Here is a 19,883-nt window from a genome sequence, read left to right on the forward strand (position 1 = left end):
AGAAGGGACTGCACAATTTTGGATGCATTGATTTCCCTTTAATATGGGCTAATCATCCATAGGAATTGCGCAAGGAAATAGGGACTTGGAGAGCAGAAGAATTGGCTAAGTGTTGGCCAAGAGTTTGCTTGTGAGTTGGAGATTGATTTTACTGAGTGCTGGGATTGTTCTTATGAGAACAAGCATTGTAACCTCATCTTGGTTTTCTGATTAATGCAATATAGATAGTGGGGTTTTGAGCTGTGGCTTTCCCTGGATATTTATTGTGTTATGTTCCATTGATGTTCTTCCTCTTGTCTATTATTGTTTTGCTCGAACTTTATGTGTTTCGGTTGTAAAGAGTAGAAGTAGATTCTTGTCTCTTGCTTTAGTACATTGCATGAGCTTGTGAATCTACAAGATAATCTACACTTGTGATGTTATAATAGTCTGTGGAGTTGAAGCATTGTGGATAAAGAGTTGCAACAATTGCCATCAATGGCCAATATACGAAGGGTGTTGTAGCAATAATGCGCTTGAGGTGTTGCAACAACATTAAGTTGTTGTAGCAACATGTATGTGCTATAATAATGATGCGTTGTAGATGTTGCAGTAATGTGAAGGCATTGCATCAACCTGTTGAAACCCCGAAAATCGGGTCGACAACAAGGGGGATACCCGCCCGGTCCGGACCTTGGTTGGCAGCTCCTTATCCGTTTGGTATAGCGGGTCCGACTGGGGATAATGGGACTAGTTTCCCAATCTAAGGGTGTGTGTGTGCAGAATTGGATGTTGCTGATCTAAGGATACTTAAAGCTAATCTAATTCAAACTTTTAAACTAACTTTATGCTATTGTAATCTAATGAAAAACAACACATCTAATCTATGCTAACCCGGGATGTATTTCTTCTATTATGCGATCTAAAGAGATTTCGAATAATAACTGGTAATAAAGATCATTCAGTTATCACAAGAATGGAAATCAATTAAGATGAACCACTTTGCATAAAAAGTTAGGCAAAACAGTTGTGAACAGCATATCGCATAATAAGTTATTCATATATCAGACATAAATAAATGGCTCCACCGTACAAAAGTGCCAAATGGTAACTCACACATTCATGCAATAACATATAAACAACAAAAAACTGTATATCACTTTAAGAATATAAGCAGAAATGGTCAAGAGATAAAAGTACCATTTATGACTGGTTCTACTCATAAGCTTCAAGTAACAATGATTTATCTCTCCTTGCTCTAACATCTACTAAGAGTACAGAAGTGCAACATCAGTAGCAGATATCAAATGCAAACATTAATAAACCTTGATCCATCCATTCATCAAAACCCCCTCCGAGGGTGCAAAAGTGCATGTTCTGAGGACAAGTTTTTTGACAAATTTCTGGACCCTTCTCCAAATGCATGAGAATGGTTTAAATACTGCTAACTAAAATAACTTAATTACATAAATTTCGGATACGGTTTAAATGACCGCCCTTTTTCTTAAGAAAAACTATTTCTAAAAATTGAATCTAATTCCTAACTATTTCTGTATTTGCTCCTCAGTGCTGCGAGCATGCAACATTCGCCTGGGAAGAGTCGACTGGTCGTCTTCTGCTTTTGTTTGAGCTATGAAAATAGAAATGGCAAGCGCTGGCACCACTTTTTAGTAAACTAGAAGATATTTTTGAGAATCTTCCTTTGGCTGGGTGGATTTACTGCGTGTATACTTGGTAATAACCCAAATTTCTCTCAAACTGCTTCTGCTTTTGCTATTTCAGTTTCCGACCTTGCGAATGACTAAGCAAGTTAGGGACTTTGCTTTCTGAACAATTTTCTTAGTGATGCGCGATTAGCACTAGGCGCTAATCGCGCATCGAAAACTGCCTCCGTTCTTTGTTCCGGGCTTTTCTGGTGCATTTTCCGCCTTTAGCACTTTTTCCTTCACCAGGTAGACGTTTCAGGATTTTTCATAAACATGCTGCTTTTGTGAGCTTTCTGACCCTGAATGTTGAATCACCTATTGGCATCAGCATCTGTTGAGTGATACTCTGGAATCTGCGGTTCTGTTGCATGCGGCATCCGTTTATGAAGGCATCTCTTCTCTGTTCTCCGAGCATTGACGCTTTTCCCTTTTCCTTAGATGTTTCCTGCTCATTGCTTCATATTGTTTCCTGTTTTTCATTTATGCAGTTCACACAAAGGAAAAGAGTAATGATAATAAATATTGACACGAAAGCTCTAAGCTCTAGAAATGTATGAAATTATGACACCCATATCGAATTGACTCTTCGAAAAACACAAAACTGTCCTTCTTGAATACTTTGGCGTACATTCATTAATTTCTTTTAAGGCGCGCGCCCAATTTTTGGTTTACGGACAACTTTCCTTGAATACTGCGCTGAGGAAAATTTGCGATGGGTGATTTCTGCGACTCGCATCACAGCATCGTGGATTGCGTTATCAAGATGTGTCATCGCAGAGCTTCATGATCAGCTTAGCGCAGATCGCATTTATCGCAAATTGCAACATCACGGCATCGCAGATCGCAGTATCGCAGATCGCATTTATCGCAAATCGCAGCATCGCGTTTAGTCATTCAATCATTGTGTGCTGCTTATGCGACGTTGCGATATGCGACGTCGCACATCAGCCGTCGGATATTTCTTAAGATTTTCATTTAAGAGTGCTTCATAATGTATGTGATGCGATGAATTTCGCGTCGCTTCTTTGCAGTTTATTATGCTCATAAGGAAATGCTTTATTCTCTTCTCGCGATGCGATATAGTTTTAAGGAGTTAAAAATAAATAAATAAAATAAAAAATTAAAAAAAAAAATTGGATTTTTTATTAAGGGTCCCCATTTGCTTAGTGTTATTGCTAATACTAAACAAAGAGGGGGGTTGTTGATGGCCACAACAATGGCGATTCACCTGGAAGAACCAGTTATCTCTGTTTTTCTATTGAATTTTAACTTCCAAAACAGAAAAATTTTCATAAGTCTAAATTTCGTTATGGACAGATAGAGTACATTATGCCTTATCCTATTAATGATATTTTGTTTCAACCTTTTTCTATTCTAAATGTTTGCTTCCTCAGGCTTTGTCCTTGTATTTACATCAGCCATTACTTGGTATTTTAAAGATAAAATAAAGCCTTCTCTGTTCTCCGGCTTTAAAATATGCTCGTTTGTCGTAGGTAGAGCCTCTGCTGCCAGCAGGCGTCCATAGCCTCGACAGGGTTACCTGTTACCCAACAATGATCCTTTATCCTGCTTAAGGCTATCCACAACCTTCGAAGAAAAATCCACATTGACACTTTTTCCTTTTTTATTTTCAAAGAACAATGTCTTGGTTTGGTAGCCAAATTATGACACAGTCATTCACTTGATTTACACTTTCGCTGAACAAGCTGGCTCGTGATGAGACCCCTTGCCTTTTGATTTCAACGATCTTGAGTCATTGCCCTGTTTTGATGGACAATGTTTGGCAAAGTCAGTGAGCTATAATATCTATGATCATGATAAGCCGGCTCGTGATGAGACCTCTTATTCTTTGAGATATAGTGCTTCTTGGATTGTTCCTCTGAATGCTGCGATTTTCTTTAACAGGGAGGAAATCATTGTTTTCCTTAAGAAAGCTCTGGACGACAATAATAGAGTTTGAAAACAGCAGTTTTACAGAGAATCTTTATATTATTATTGATACCTTTCATTGTGGTGATATAAAACAATTTTTCGCCAAAGGTTGCTTTCATCAAATTTTTGAAGCTGAAACTAGTATCATATCTAGGCCAAAGTTTTTAACTCTATCTGTCTATAATAAAGATCAGATTTATGAAATTTTTTGTTATTTATACAAGCGAAAAGCTCAAAATCTGAAAGAGAATTGGTGTCTTTTCCGTGAATACCTGTAGTAACCATTTACAACTGGTTTTATTATGAAAAAGAAAAGAAAAACCAAAACTATTCTACAAAATAGAAGAATAATCTTCTATGGAAAATATATTTTAAGGATTTGTCCATTAACAGGCAAAGAATCCCTTCTACCTGCTAAATCCTGCAACACAAACGTTGATGGACCTATGACTTCAACAATCTGAAAAGGACCAAGCCACATCTTTTGAAATTTCGTATGTTTTCCCTTTTCTTCATGAGCCTTATCCCATTTCAAAACTAAATCTCCCATCTGAAAAAAAATTCTGGTCATTATGCTTGAATCAAAAGAGGATTTTATCAGCGCTTGGTGATGAGCATGGGTTTTCTTAGCTTGTTCTCGTTGTTCTTCTAATTTAATTATTTCCATTTGTCTTAGTTGTATGGAGGAAGTAGATACTTCATCAATGTATTGTACTTAAGACAAAGAGGGGACGACTAAGTGAGTTGGAAGAACCACTTCTTTCCCATAAACTAAATTAAAGGGAGAAGTGTCGATTGAAGCTTTTTTTGTTATTCTATCTACCCATAGAGCATTTACCAAAGCTTTGTGCCAATTCTTTTGGTTCTGGTCAACTGTTCTCTTAATAATCCTGATTAGGTTTTTATTTCTTGACTCAGCTAGCCCATTACCTTGTGGATAGTAATTGGTCGAATATTTTAGTTTGAATCCTCTTTTAAGTGCAAACTCAGTCATTACATTTCCAGAAAAGTATGATGCATTATCAAACATTAAAGCCGTTGGCAATCCGAACCTAGTGATTATAAATTGATCTATGAATTTAATGATATTTTCAGAATTAGCTGTCTTGAGAGGAACTGCTTCTACCCATTTAGTAAAATAATCTGTTTCCGTGAGAATGTATCTATGTTGCTTAGAAGAGTGAGGAACGATCTCACCTATTATGTCCAAGCCCCACTGACTGAATGGTTGCTCGATGTTTACCGGCTGTAGTGGCAGGGACGGCTTCTTTTGTCTTCCAGCAGTTGTTTGGCAGACTTGACATTTCCTCACGTAGCTATGTGAGTCTTTGAACACCGTAGGCCAGTAATATCCTGCACGTAAAATCTTATGTGCAGTAGCATCTCCGGCATAGTGTCTGCCCGCTGGTCCATCGTGGAGTTCCTGCAAAACTTTTTCAGCTTCAGTTTTCTCAAGACATCTAAGAAGAAAAGAATCATAATTCTTTCTAAAAAGAACATCATTTATGAGCTGATATTGTTTAGCTTTCAATCTCAGAGCTCTTTTCTTAGTGTGATCCAGGTGTGATGGAGCATACCCGTTCTTAAGATAATAAATGATATCAACGTATAATGATTCTGCATCGTTTAGGCTTACCTCATACATTTGTACCTCTTCAGATGGGACTTCAGGAATTTGCGATGCTCCAGCCAACATTTTGCAGAAGCCTTGACCTCTTACAATGTTCGCTGGTTTGATCTCAAGGTCGTATTCCTGTAAAGCAGTGATCCAATTTGCTCTTTTCTCACCCACATCCTTCTGTACTAGAAGATTTCTTACCGCTGGAAACGGTACTATGATCTTAGTATGGGTTTTAAGTAAGAAAGGTCTGAAATATTTGACCGCTTTGAAAACAGCATAGGCCTGTTTCTCCACGTCTGAATAATTGAGTTCAGCACCTTGTAAATTTGAGCTAAAAAACGCAATTGGAGCTTCCGCTTTTTCTTGATTTGCTTGAGTTAGAATCGCAGCATAAGATTTCTCTGAGGCAAATGTGTATAAGATAAAAGATTCTGAAAAATTCGGGGTTGCTAAAGATGGAGCATTAATAATAGCTTGTTTGATCAGGTTGAATGCTTCATATTCATCTTGACCCCATTTAAAATTTGAATTCTTTTTAATCATGGTTTGCAAAGGAGACATTCTTTACAAAATTGATTTGACCAAGGAAAGATTGCATGGCTTTTTTATTATGAGGTAGGGATATTTCAGAAATTTCTTTGATTCTGTTAGGCTCAATGTGAATACCATATTTTGACACTATGAATCCTAGAAGTTTTCCTTCACTTAATGCGAAAAAATATTTCTTTGGGTTAAGTGAAATCCCATACCTTAAACATCGTTGAAAGATCTGTTTTAAGTCTCTGAGATGGTCGCTTCGCTTCTTGGAATACACTGTTATATCATCCAAATAAATTACTACGGATTTATTGACTAAACCCTTGAATGCGATGTCCATGGCTCTCTGAAATGTAGCGTCGGCATTGATCAAACCAAATGGCATCTTCCGATATGCGTATGTGCCCCATTTAGTTCTGAATGTGGTTTTCAACTGATCATCGGGATGTACCAGCACTTGATTATATCCTGAAAATCCATCTAAGAAAGACATCAGTTCTGAGCCTGCTACTGCCTGTAATATCTGCTCCATAGGTGGGAGAGGAAAATTGTCTTTTTGACAGGCTTTGTTGAGATTCCGAAAATCGATGCAGATTCTAATATCTCCGTTTTTATTTCTAACGGGTACCATATTGGAAACCCATTTGGAATGTTTGATGGGGAAAATTATTCTGGCTTTTAATAACTTGTTTAGCTCAGTTTTTATCTGATTTTCTAAATTGGGGTGGATCTTTCTCAGTTTCTGTTGGACAGGTTTTTCGTTGTCAATCATAGGAATAGTGTGCTGAATGATAGAAGTGTCGTACGTCTTCAGCTCATCGTAATTCCAGGCAAAGACATTTTTATATTGTCTCAAAAGACGAATATACGCTAGTTTTTCTTCCGGGGCCAGGCCTATGCCTAGAGTAACGTTTTGTGGTTTATCATCGGTCCCTAGGTTTACTAATTCGTAGTTCAGAGTCGAAATGTAGAGCTTTGAATTGGCAGACATTTTAAACCGATTTTTCAAATCGTATAAGTCTTCTAACTTAACCACCGATTTAGGTATAGCATTATCAGTGCCATTTTGTTGTATTTGTCGATCGTGATGGTCTTCGTCAATTATCTGATTGGAGTAGGATCCTTCAGAAGTGAGAAAATTTACAATATCAGGATCGTCATTGAATACTCTCCAATTTGTAATGTTGTCAGGGATGGATGGTCTAAAGATTAATTCTATTGAGAATCTATCTGGACTAAACTCCTCGGAGGGAATAAGCCTAGAGGCTACGTTAGCCAAAAGGTCTGCGCTTGCGTTTTGGAGCCTTGGGATTGAAGAAATATTGAATGCTATGAAATGCTCAGTCAGATCTTGTACTAAAGAATGATAGTGTTTTAAATGACTTGATAGGCAATGAATAGTGTTACGTACCTGTTTGACGACAATCTCAGAGTCTCCGAAGACTTGAAGATACTTGACATTCAACCTGATTGCTTTGTATAGGCCTTGCACCAAGGCCTCATATTCTGTTGTATTGTTTGTGCAATCGAATTCGAGTCTGCACGTAAGCATGGTCTTATTTCCTTCTGGACTAATCAGAACGCATCCTGCTCTTGCTCCTTCGTTAGATTTAGAGCCATCAAAATATAATTTCCAAAACAAAGATGTATTTACAGGTTTATCTACAAAAATAACACACTTTGAATTATAAGGTTGGGAAAAATTTTCGACTTGGGATAAAACTGAATTTTCTAAGTAAGGTGATGTATGAGCATTGAAATTGCCGAGAAAAGAATCTACCGAGTAATTTCCTATGATACTGCTGTTATACGCTATTGCTTCATTTTCTCCCTCCAATTCCGTTACTATGTACTTCTGGTGTAACTCTCGTTCAAACTTTATTTGATTCGGTTTACCATTGTAGGGTAACCACATGTGTGACCAGTCGGTTGAAAAGTATCCATGGAGTTTCTCGGACCAATCCCTGCTAAGAATCAAGCCATAGAATTCTGGGATATCAGCCACTAGAATGTCAATAACCTGACATACCTTCGGGTTGGATGACAATCTTATGGTTACCTGATTAAGTTCACCTATCACTTCGACTTGAGATCGATCAAGCTGAACTATGCGCATTGCGGATTTTTGTGGCTGAAAATTTAACTTGGCACATATTGATCTGGGTAAAATATTCGTTGAAGCACCAGAATCTACCAAACAATTGTGCACATTTTTATTGAAAATTTCGTAAGTGAGAAGAAAAGGGGGAGTGTGAGACCTTGATCTTCCTCCAATCAAGGCGATGTCATTTGGATCAATCTTATTGATCGTGTTGGTTGGAGGTCTTCCCATGTTGTGGGAAGCTACAGCTATAGGCAAAGATGTAATAGGCACGACATGTAATTCTTTCATCATTATCTTCTGTTGATGTTTCAATTTGCTCAATTCGTAAAGGGTAATATTAGCCCTAGTCTTTTTCATGTCGTCAATAATATTGTATTTCATTTCATCCGACACTATCAATGTTCTTGATAGAGTTGTTTGATCTGATTGGACCGGGCTAGGTTGAGTCACTTTAGTGGTCGTTTTTTTTGTTGCGACTTTATCTTTTATTGCAGAGCTTGTGCTCTTCTGCTTAGGGGTAGTTTGGGGAGGATCAAGTTGATTTTTGCTTCGTGTGCTAACCGGAAATGCTTCTTGATCTTCTTCTTGTGGGAGGATGAAATCCCACATTCCTTGTAATTCCACAACTTCTTCGTCATCAGTTTGCCCTCCAGTGGTACTTTCTTCTTCTTCCTCTTCTTCGGATTCGACATTTGAAATAGCGTTGGGTGGTTTCACATCCATTGAAGGACCTCTTTTAAAAGCTCTGTAGGAATTTTTTGAAGAAGTTTCTGCTACTTGTTTTTTTATGTCAATCATCTCATTGGACATGGTCTTCAATACTTTCTGCAATCCTTCCAAATCGAAAGGGTCTTTCGTTTGTTTCTTCTTGGAGTCTTCCTTGAAGGTGACTTTTTTAGACTTGCGTTCCTCTATCGCAGATCTCTTTTCCAGGGCTATTACGCATTTCTCTAATGCTATCGCCTCTGTCAAGTTTTCAACTAAGGTTGTTTTATTTGCCCTATCCACGAAGATTGCTAAGTTTGATGGTAAGGCCGTAATATACCATTCACATCGTACTTCTTCGCTGGGTTGGGAAGCAGTGGGAATTTTGTTGAGGATCTTATTGAACCGTAAATTGAAATCTTTGATGGGTTCTCTAGCCTCGGCTTTAAGATTGGATAGGTCATTGATTAACGTTGCCGTTGATCTGTCATCACCAAACTTGGTAAGGAATTGACTTTGGAAAATGTCCCAACTTGTAATAGACCCGGAGGGTAATGAAAAGTACCACGACCCGGCTGTTCCTTGCATTGTATAGGGAAAAAGCCGAATAACAACATCTTCGTTAGTAACTCCGTTGAGATTGACAGAAAGCATGAAATTGTTTATGTGTTCTTCTGCTAGCATGCCTGCTTCTGGATTGAATTTGGGTAGCCATTTCTCAGGATGGCCCGGTATTTGACTCAAGGGTGGAGGCATTAAAACTGCCCCAGGATTGTTCCATGGAGACTGGGCCATCGTTGAGTTGCTAGTGAATGAAAGTGCAGAAGATGATCCCTGTGGTTGGGTAGATGAGGATACTATGATCTTAGATGATTGAAGAAGAGGGGTTGTGGAAGATGGATGGATGATGGTTTGGAATGAAGGTGTGGGTGGCTGACTTCGCGGTGAGGGAGTTGAAATGGACGATGTAGATGAAAGAGTCTCACTGTCAGACTCTTGTGGTGTTTTCCTTGCTCTTTTCCTAGTGGGGAGAGGGAATTTAGTTGGCTGGATGCCAAATTTTTCACTCTTTAATCTGGTCAGGGGATGAGCAGGATTGTACTGCGAAGTCATGCTGCTTTGAGATTTATCAGAATTTTGAGTAGAAATGGAAAATCTCTGAAGTTTGTGAATCAGAGTTTGAACTTCAGGAGGCTCAATGATCGATCGGTCTGAAATATTAGGGTAGGTAGCAGCGGTTAATACTCGAGCGACTTTTGACTCTAGATTTAAGTGTAGTGGGGAAGTCGGGGGAGTTGGTGAGGGCGATTTACTCTCAGAATGGTATTTAGATTTTGATTTAGGTGCCATTCATAGTTCAGGCCCTCCTTCTAGCGCCAAATATGTTGAAGCCCCGAAAATCGGGTCGACAACAAGGGGGATACCCGCCCGGTCCGGACCTTGGTTGGCAGCTCCTTATCCGTTTGGTATAGCGGGTCCGACTGGGGATAATGGGACCAGTTTCCCAATCTAAGGGTGTGTGTGTGCAGAATTGGATGTTGCTGATCTAAGGATAGTTAAAGCTAATCTAATTCAAACTTTTAAACTAACTTTATGCTATTGTAATCTAATGAAAAACAACACATCTAATCTATGCTAACCCGGGATGTATTTCTTCTATTATGTAATCTAAAGAGATTTCGAATAATAACTGGTAAGAAAGATCATTCAGTTATCACAAGAATGGAAATCAATTAAGATGAACCACTTTGCATAAAAAGTTAGGCAAAATAGTTGTGAACAACATATCGCATAATAAGTTATTCATATATCAGACATAAATAAATGGCTCCACCGTACAAAAGTGCCAAATGGTAACTCACACATTCATGCAACAACATATAAACAACAAAAAATTGTATATCATTTTAAGAATATAAGCATAAATGGTCAAGAGATAAAGTACCATTTATGACTGGTTCTACTCATAAGCTTCAAGCAACAATGATTTATCTCTCCTTGCTCTAACATCTACTAAGAGTACAGAAGTGCAACATCAATAGCAGATATCAAATGCAAACATTAATAAACCTTGATCCATCCATTCATCAAAACCCCCTCCGAGGGTGCAAAAGTGCATGTTCTGAGGACAAGTTTTTTGACAAATTTATGGACCCTTCTCCAAATGCATGAGAAGGGTTTAAATACTGCTAACTAAAATAACTTAATTACATAAATTTCGGATACGGTTTAAATGACCGCCCTTTTTCTTAAGCAAAACCATTTCTAAAAACTAAATCTAATTCCTAACTATTTTTGTATTTGCTCCTCAGTGCTGCGAGCATGCAACATTCGCCTGGGAAGAGTCGGCTGGTCGTCTTCTGCTTTTGTTTGAGCTATGAAAATAGAAATGGTAAGCGCTGGCACCACTTTTTAGTAAACTAGAAGATATTTTTGAGAATCTTCCTTTGGCTGGGTGGATTTACTGCGTGTATACTTGGTAATAACCCAAATTTCTCTCAAACTGCTTCTGCTTTTGCTATTTCGGTTTCCGGCCTTGCGAATGACTAAGCAAGTTAGGGACTTTGCTTTCTGAACAATTTTCTTAGTGATGCGCGATTAGCACTAGGTGCTAATCACGCATCGAAAACTGCCTCCGTTCTTTGTTCTGGGCTTTTCTGGTGCATTTTCCGCCTTTAGCGCTTTTTCCTTCACCGGGTAGAAGTTTCAGGATTTTTCATAAACATGCTGCTTTTGTGAGCTTTCTGACCCTGAATGTTGAATCACCTATTGACATCAGCATCTGTTGAGTGATACTCTAGAATCTGCGGTTCTGTTGCATGCGGCATCCGTTTATGAAGGCATCTCTTCTCTATTCTCTGAGCATTGACGCTTTCCCCTTTTCCTTAGATGTTTCCTGCTCATTGCTTCATATTGTTTCCTGTTTTTCATTTCTGCAGTTCACACAAAGGAAAAGAGTAATGATAATAAATATTGACACGAAAGCTCTAAGCTCTAGAAATGTATGAAATTATGACACCCATAGCGAACTGACTCTTCGAAAAACACAAAATTGTCCTTCTTGAATACTTTGGCGTACATTCATTAATTTCTTTTAAGGCACGCGCCCAATTTTTGGTTTACGGACAACTTTCCTTGAATACTGCGCCGAGGAAAATTTGCGATGGGTGATTTCTGCGACTCGCATCGCAGCATCGCGGATCGCGTTATCAAGATGTGTCATCGCAGAGCTTCATGATCAGCTTAGCGCAGATCGCATTTATCGCAAATCGCAGCATCGCGGCATCGCAGATCGCAGTATCGCATATCGCATTTATCGCAAATCGCAGCATCGCGTTTAGTCATTCAATCATTGTGTGCTGCTTATGCGACGTTGCGATATGCGACATCGCACATCGGCCGTCAGAGATTTCTTAAGATTTTCATTTAAGAGCGCTTCATAATGTATGCGATGCGATGAATTTCGCGTCGCTTCTTTGCAGTTTATTATGCTCATAAGGAAATACTTTATTCTCTTCTCGCGATGCGATATAGTTTTAAGGAGTTAAATACAAAAAAATAAATAAATATATAAAAATAAAAAATTATAAAAAAAAATTTTGGATTTTTTATTAAGGGTCCCCATTTGCTTAGTGTTATTGCTAATACTAAACAAAGAGGGGGGTTGTTGATGGCCACAACACAACCAAACCCCTCCAAGTAATCCATTGTCGATGCCTCCAAAGATTCCTATATGAGCCTCCTGTCTAGAGCATTTCTCATTAGTTAGCATAAAAAGGTGGATTTCTTCCTTAATACAAAAGTATGAATGCTAAAAATGACATAATCATAGAAATTATTGTATCCTGGCAAAAATGCATTATTGTGGGAAAATGAGTTGTAGGATAGTATAAAGATGGGAAAAATGGTATTCAAAAGGTGGTGAATGGGTGCATAAAAGATGCCAATTTGGATGCCTGCCAGCCACTATGCCTTTTTAAGTTTAACCCAAGTTGCTTGGAGGTAGAGGATTTTGTGGAGCTTGTCATGATAGAGTGGAAAGGTTGCGATGTATCACTGTGGGCTTCAACTAGCTTCTAATTTGTAGATAGCCATAGTAAACTAAAATTTGTAGTAACAACTAAGGCTTATAACAAATTCAAAAATCAAGAGCACAAGTTTAAGGGGTACAGTGCCAAATAGTAGATGCATATAAACATGACATTGAAAGTTTGTTCTCGGAAGAGTCAAAGGATATACTAAAAGAACTAGAACAAACAAAAAATAACTTATTGGCAAATAAGGCTTAATAGGGCATGAAGAAGGACACTAGCCTAGCTCAAGGAGATTAACACATTGATTTCTTCCCAAAAAATGCAAATAATAGGAAATTTGTAAACATTATGTGGAAAACCTTGAATGTAAGCAAAATAAAGAAGTTTAAAGAGATAACTAACTTGAGGGTTGATCATGTCCAAAAACTACTTAAATATCTTGAGAGGGAAGAGGTTTCAATGGAGTAGTTAAAAGTGGATGGAAGAGGTTTGGAGGGGGTAGTTAAAAGGGGTGTTTGCATAATTTCAGAAGGACAAAATTTTAGGGTTAGATTGCTAGACAATTGAGTTCTTATAGGGTTTAATGATCCTTTAGAGGAGGATTTGCTAAGGGTGGTGGAAGAATCAAGGGTCTCTCATAAATTTTGGGAGCCTTTAACTCTATGTTTATAGCTCTTATCCTTAAAAGGGATAAGCCCACATCCTTTAATGAATTCAAGCCAATTTCATTGTGCAAAGTTGAGTGAATATATATATATATAGATATATATATATATATATATATATATGAGGAGTAAATTGGGTGTCTGAATGGTAGATAAATACAAGAATCAATTGGGACCACATAGGAGGGTTTATATACTATCAAGGTGAAGAAATTGCTAGTTATGATTTTCTAGTTGGATATATATATATATATATATATATACATACATATACTAGAGGAGTAAATTGGGTGTCTGAATGGTAGATAAATACAAGAAGCAATTAGGGCTACATAGGACGGTTTACATACTGTCAAGGTGAAGAAAATGCTAGTTATTTTTATCTAGTTGGACATATCTAAGTTGTATGACAAAGCTAGCTAGTTCTACCTTGCATTAATGTTGGTTCACATGGGTTTTGGGGTACCAACAATTAATTGGATAGTGGGGTGTTTGACCCCAACCTCTTTTGCAATGTTAATTAATGGCTCTACTTTGAAGTTCTTTATTCCTTCTAGAGGATTGATGCAAGAGTGTCCTCAATCCCTTTTCTCTTTTCATTGCTAGCTGAAGGTCGTAGTAGGGTGATTTTGGGAGAGAAAAGAGCCAACAAACTTAAGGGAATAAGAATAAGCATGGAGTTTAGAGTGACTCATCTCTTGTTGGTTGATGCTGTTCTCTTGTTTTGTTATGGTTCATTTAGGGATGCATCAAATATGAAAGAAATTCTAGATATATATATATATAGGAGACAATTTGGCATGGAGATTAATGTGCAAAAGTATTTGATATCCTACAATGGGACTAAGGAAGAACAAGATATAATTTTCCTTCAACTATTTCCTTTTCAAAGTTTTAGATATCCAAGTAGGAATAAAGTATATTAGTTTCTTTTGAGGCCAACTAGACATGCCATTAAAATTGGGATTGGTTAGTGAAAAACATGAAGAGCATAATAACCCATTCGTGTAGTAGGTGGCTTTACACTAGGGGGAGGATTACTCTTGTTACATGTGTTAGAAGTAATCCCATTTTTTTGCATCCATTAGCCTTATTTCCCCATGAAGGGTTTAGAGAAAATTAGGAGGAAATGTTTTAGCTTCCTTTGGATAAGAAAAAATGGGAGATGGATTACCTTAAGTTAATTGGAAAGCCATTGTAAAACTAAATGATGTTGGTGGATGGGATTTAAAAACCGTATATTTTTTGGTATGACATTGGTACCAAAAGATTATGGAGATTCACTAGACATTAAGGTATGTGGGAAATTGCTCTCTCTCTCTCTCTCCTGAGGAATGGATACGGAATAGATAGAAGCCTTACACCATTGCTTTAATTTTATAGAAAGAGTCGGTGCTCTCTTTTCTCTTAGTAACTAACTAATTAGTGTGGAATTTGGGAATGGTCAAAATGTTAGAGTGGGACTAAAATCCTTGGTTATGTGGAGCTTTTATACTTTTATAACATATGATTATATCTTTGCAAAATAGGGAGATATTTTTGATGGCTCAAGTAGAAGCCCACAAATTATTAACATATGACAAAAACGTTTGAAAAGTGCAATAATGTTGAAATTAGAAAGGAACAAGGTTGGGGGATGGACTGGGATTGCCACTAGTTTCAAACAAGGTCACATCATATTGAGGGATGAGGAGGACCAACTTCTCTATTAAAAAAAAACATATGTTGGGTGATTACACAACTAATTTTTGATACAAATCTACACTTTTAGATGAAAAGGGGGAATATAGATGGTAGTGGAAACCTATCTAGAAAGGTTAAAGCACTAATGAAGATGAGGATTTTTATGTGTTTGGAAATAAATAATAAGTTGCACACTCGAGAATTCATCCAAAAGAGGAGTCAACAAGGGCTAGGGAGATATGCTTTGCGTAAACATAGTATAAAATCGATTAGCACCACCTCTTAATTCATTGTTCTTTTACCAAACTTGTTTAGTTTGATTTGAAGGCTTTAATAGGGATACAAATTGTTGAAGTGGTGAATTAGTGGAGGTTTCAAGATATGGTTGGAGAAAGGGAGATGACACAATTTAGGACTTTTCCATTATTGTTATGTGGGGTATTTGGCTAACTTACAATGTTGAAATTGTCTAAGATGTGAGAATCCCTTCCTTTTAGGTATCTTGTTAGATACATTCTATTTTTGAGGAGATAAAATGCCCTTCTATGATTAAACCTACAAGGCATGTACTAGAAGATCCAATTGAGAAGACAAGGGAAGGGAATCCAACCAAGTGTGGGGTAGGGGGATTATATATTTTTCTGTTGATCTGTAAATTGCCATGGGTGACATTCCACTAGACAGTTCGCCACAATAAATTTGATAAAATTATACCTAAAAATTTTAAATATATATTATGTAGATTTTTTCCTTAGAAATCTGGATGTATTAAGCACAGAGACTTCACTCAATGAACCTTTGACCTATCATGTGCATTCATGGCATATCAAACAATACACCTAATTTGACTACATATTGGAAAATACCCCAAAAAATCACATTATTTAACCCCCTACCAATACAAACCCAATACACATTCCCAGTTAAAAAAACCTTTATTTCCACTAGATATTGTAGGTATCCATTTTTTCATTAACATTTTTTATACCCCTTTATATTTTTTCTTTAACTTTGAGCTCCATTTTCTATACTTGCCAATATAAAACCCTTTACCCCCTATATATCCCCCAATATATTATGCAATTTTTTCCTCAATATATATCCCCCATTATGAACCCATGTGGTATGGTATTGCTCCGCCAGTGAAACCCTTGTGGTATTAAGTTACAATTTCATGCATGTAATATTTAAATGTGGAAAATAGAGAAAAAACAAAATAAAACCATTCACCACCATAAGAACACAAGATATACCCTAGGAAATCCTTTTGGGAGAAAACCTAGCTAGAAGGTGAGGCTACTCTACTTTCTTTTTTTGAATGGAAAATGGATGCAAGTACAAAGAAGTGAGCCCTGTGGCCCGTGGGTTTCTATAGTGCACACATCCTCTCTGATTTCTCTCTCCCTTTCCACTCATGGCTACACTACTCACATATGATGTAACCCCTTTTCCTCTTAGTGGTTCATTATAACACAACCCGATAGCCTACTGGTGGTTAGGTTTGACTATTTCTACTCTTAATTAGAGTTATATGGGCTCTTCTAGAGCCTTCTTCATCATGACCATGTCACTAGCCTCTTTTCCATGAAGAATGGGGCTTGACATGGCATCCTCTTGACTCATAGTCATCAAAATAGGAAGGTCAACTTCCGAGTGGCATACCTTTTGCATAATGACACTGATTGAGGTGATTTTGACACCATTGGAAATGTTTCTGCATGTATAATAATGGAAAAAGGTTCAACACTTAAGTGGAAAAATTTTACCCCTCAAAAACACCATTTAATGCCTCAAACTTCTCCCAGAAGGTTTCATACCTCAATTTGCCAAACTAAGACTTGTCGGTAAAAATGGTCCTGTGAGTTGATTCCCCTCGACACTTTTTCCACTCTAAAAGCAATGAGACAGATGAAAAACAATATAATTATCCAATCTGGATAATCTAGAGACTCATTATATGAGGTATAAAATAGGGCTTGGGGTTGGTACAAACACCTTCTTTGAATTGATAACACTCAACATTCTCTTAAAATGTGCATTTGATAAAGGCCTTATTACTCACTAGGTTGTAAGAGACTTTGATCTAGTTATTAATTGGATTAATGAAAGATATAAGATGGAGAATTTGGGCCTGACTATTTTACTTGATCAATTAAAGAAGATGAAATCCATTTTCAATGATATTTCTTTTGCTCATATTTACAGAGAGCATAATACATTGATGAATATCTTGTCCTAGGAAGGATTGTAGGATAAGGAAGGGAAATTTATGCTACGAGAGAACAAGGACAAAGTCTTCATGTTAGAGACTATTTTTTCTTTATTCGATGCTTCAACTATATTCCAGATTTGAGTTGTTGGTGGTTACAATTTTACTTTCCCCACTTTTTGTATAATTTCGTATTTTACCAGTAGAGCAATGTGTTGCACTATTATTAATGATTGATATAGCTGGTGGATGAAAAAGGAGTCTTATAGAATTGAGATTTCAAAGGTTTTTTTTGTTCAATAAATGTGATATTAAGGAATATATTTTTAGGGGGCATATATAGAGGCCCTAAAATGTTGGATTTATAAGAATGCTATAACAAAGTGAAGGGGTAGTTATTACATAGACAAATAAAGGGGCAACTATTACAAGGAAAAATAAAACTATTGAGGGGAGAATCTCTATGTTATGAAATCAACTCAAGAAAAGATAGAAAAGATAGATCAACGCCTTAGAATTCAGCCTCTTCGAGGGGGAAACCTCCTTTACATTACATAAATGAACAATTCTTGGATGATTCAAATGACAAAACCTCCTTTCTATATATAGGAGTCTAAGGAGTCACAATATAACCCGACTGACCTAACAATAATAATATAAAGCCACAAAAATAACAATAGAGGGATTCTATGGGGCACAGTAATAACAATATGGGGATAATAGGGGCACAACAATATTAATAAGGGATGCAACTACAATATTAATGGGGTAATCACTAGTATTATAGGGACCCAACACTCTACAAGGAGAAATAATAGGTTGGTTGCTATAAATCTTCCATGTATGTGACAATTTTCTCTTCTAAACCACGTGTAAGAAACATTCAAAATATTCAAGTTGAACATAAGATTTCAATACTATCAAATACAAGAGAAGTGATGTGTACTCTACCAAATAGGTTAGAAGAGAAGTATAATATATGTCAATAACATTAATAGACTAAAATGAAGAAAATAATTTCCAATATCTCATATCATTTTTTTAATTACTTCAACATGAAAAAAAATAACATAAATCCATTCTCATATAATTTTTTTTAATGAATTTAATAATAAAATAAATCTATAATAACACACATACATGAGAATGATAAACATAATTTGATTTAGCTTAATGGTTAATAATATCTATTTCTTTTTAAACCACAAGCTTTTGTGTGATTTTGTCATCTTGTCATCTTCCCCAAGTCTCATAAATATTTTAAAACTTTGATTTCTGGCATAAAAGACTCCTCTCCTTCTTGCCACCTTTTTATTCATTTTAATCTATATATATATATATATATATATAATTAATGGGAAATTCTATCATAACTCAGTTGTCAAACTAACTATGGGGATAACCATCACTAGGTTGACTCATCACTAATATTCAAGGAAAACCACACAACCTGTAACTAGTACAACCACATTAAAAATATTAATGTGGTTGAAATAGCCTAAGACTTTATAAATATAACAAAAAAACTAATGCAACACGAAGAATGCCTTACCAATGTACACATTTACCTGATTAACCATGTGTAAAAAAGTTATGGGTCAACTTTAACGTGAGAAAAAAGATGTGTAATTACACATCTTATTGTAGAATGAAGCATTTTGCTAAATACAATTTTCTTATATATTAATTTCCCCACTTAATTAGAATATGGACTTATTAGAATTTTTTAAATTTATTAAAAGCTTTGCAACCTAACAAACTCTGTAACACATTATAGTCGTTGATAAACATTAAGACTAAACATATGATGAGCATATTCCCTTGAGAATCTAGGCGGTCAATTAGAAAAAATAAAAAATCACATATTCTCATCCACCTTAAATTGAAATAAAGACCTTAAGTAATTACCATTGGGCCTTAGGGTATTATATTGAAAAACAATGTCCAAAAAAAATTCCTGACCAAAATTTATGATATATATATTAATTATTTTACAAAAATCAATTTTAGACCATACATGTATAATTTTTACATAAAATATATATAAAAGGGTTAGTGTAAAAACTACTATATGTGGATAATTAAATTCATAGTTCAAGATTTGAACAATCACCCCCTCTATAAAAGCAAAGAAAACATTTTTAGACCTAAGGGAATCCATCGCCAAACAAAATTTCATGAACGAAATCCAATTGACTACCACTGTAAAAGCCAAAGATCACCATAGCAAAATAAGTTAAATCATATGGTATTATCTTACCTCATGAAAAGGCAAAATAAGTTAAATTATATGGTATTATCTTACCTCATGAAAAGGAGTTGGTGGGATTTGGATCCTAGATTTTCCATTCCTTAATATTTTAAACCTTTTATTCCAATGGACCTAATCATTACCACTAAACTTTCCCTCGAATCTTCATCGAATGAAGATTTCCTTCAAATGTTGCTGAGTGTTTTCATGCCATTCTCTAGGATTCTGTCAAATTGTAAATGACATTGTTTCCTTAGTTGCTTGAAGCCAGTCAGAGACTTCAATAACCAATCCATTCTTGTTTATTCTGGTTGAGCTGGTTAATTTTTGTTCTCTGTTTATGTCATGGACATCTGATTAACACAAGGAAATCCAATCTGAGGGGCATTTGGGTTTGACGAAACCCGTCTCAATATGAGGCTTGGAGTCAGCCCACGCTTCTTTTATAGAGGATTCA

The sequence above is a fragment of the Pinus tabuliformis genome, chromosome Q (genome assembly GCF_031772625.1).
Source record: "Pinus tabuliformis cultivar Carrire ecotype Pingquan chromosome Q, CPIR1, whole genome shotgun sequence".
NCBI lineage: Eukaryota > Viridiplantae > Streptophyta > Pinopsida > Pinales > Pinaceae > Pinus > Pinus tabuliformis.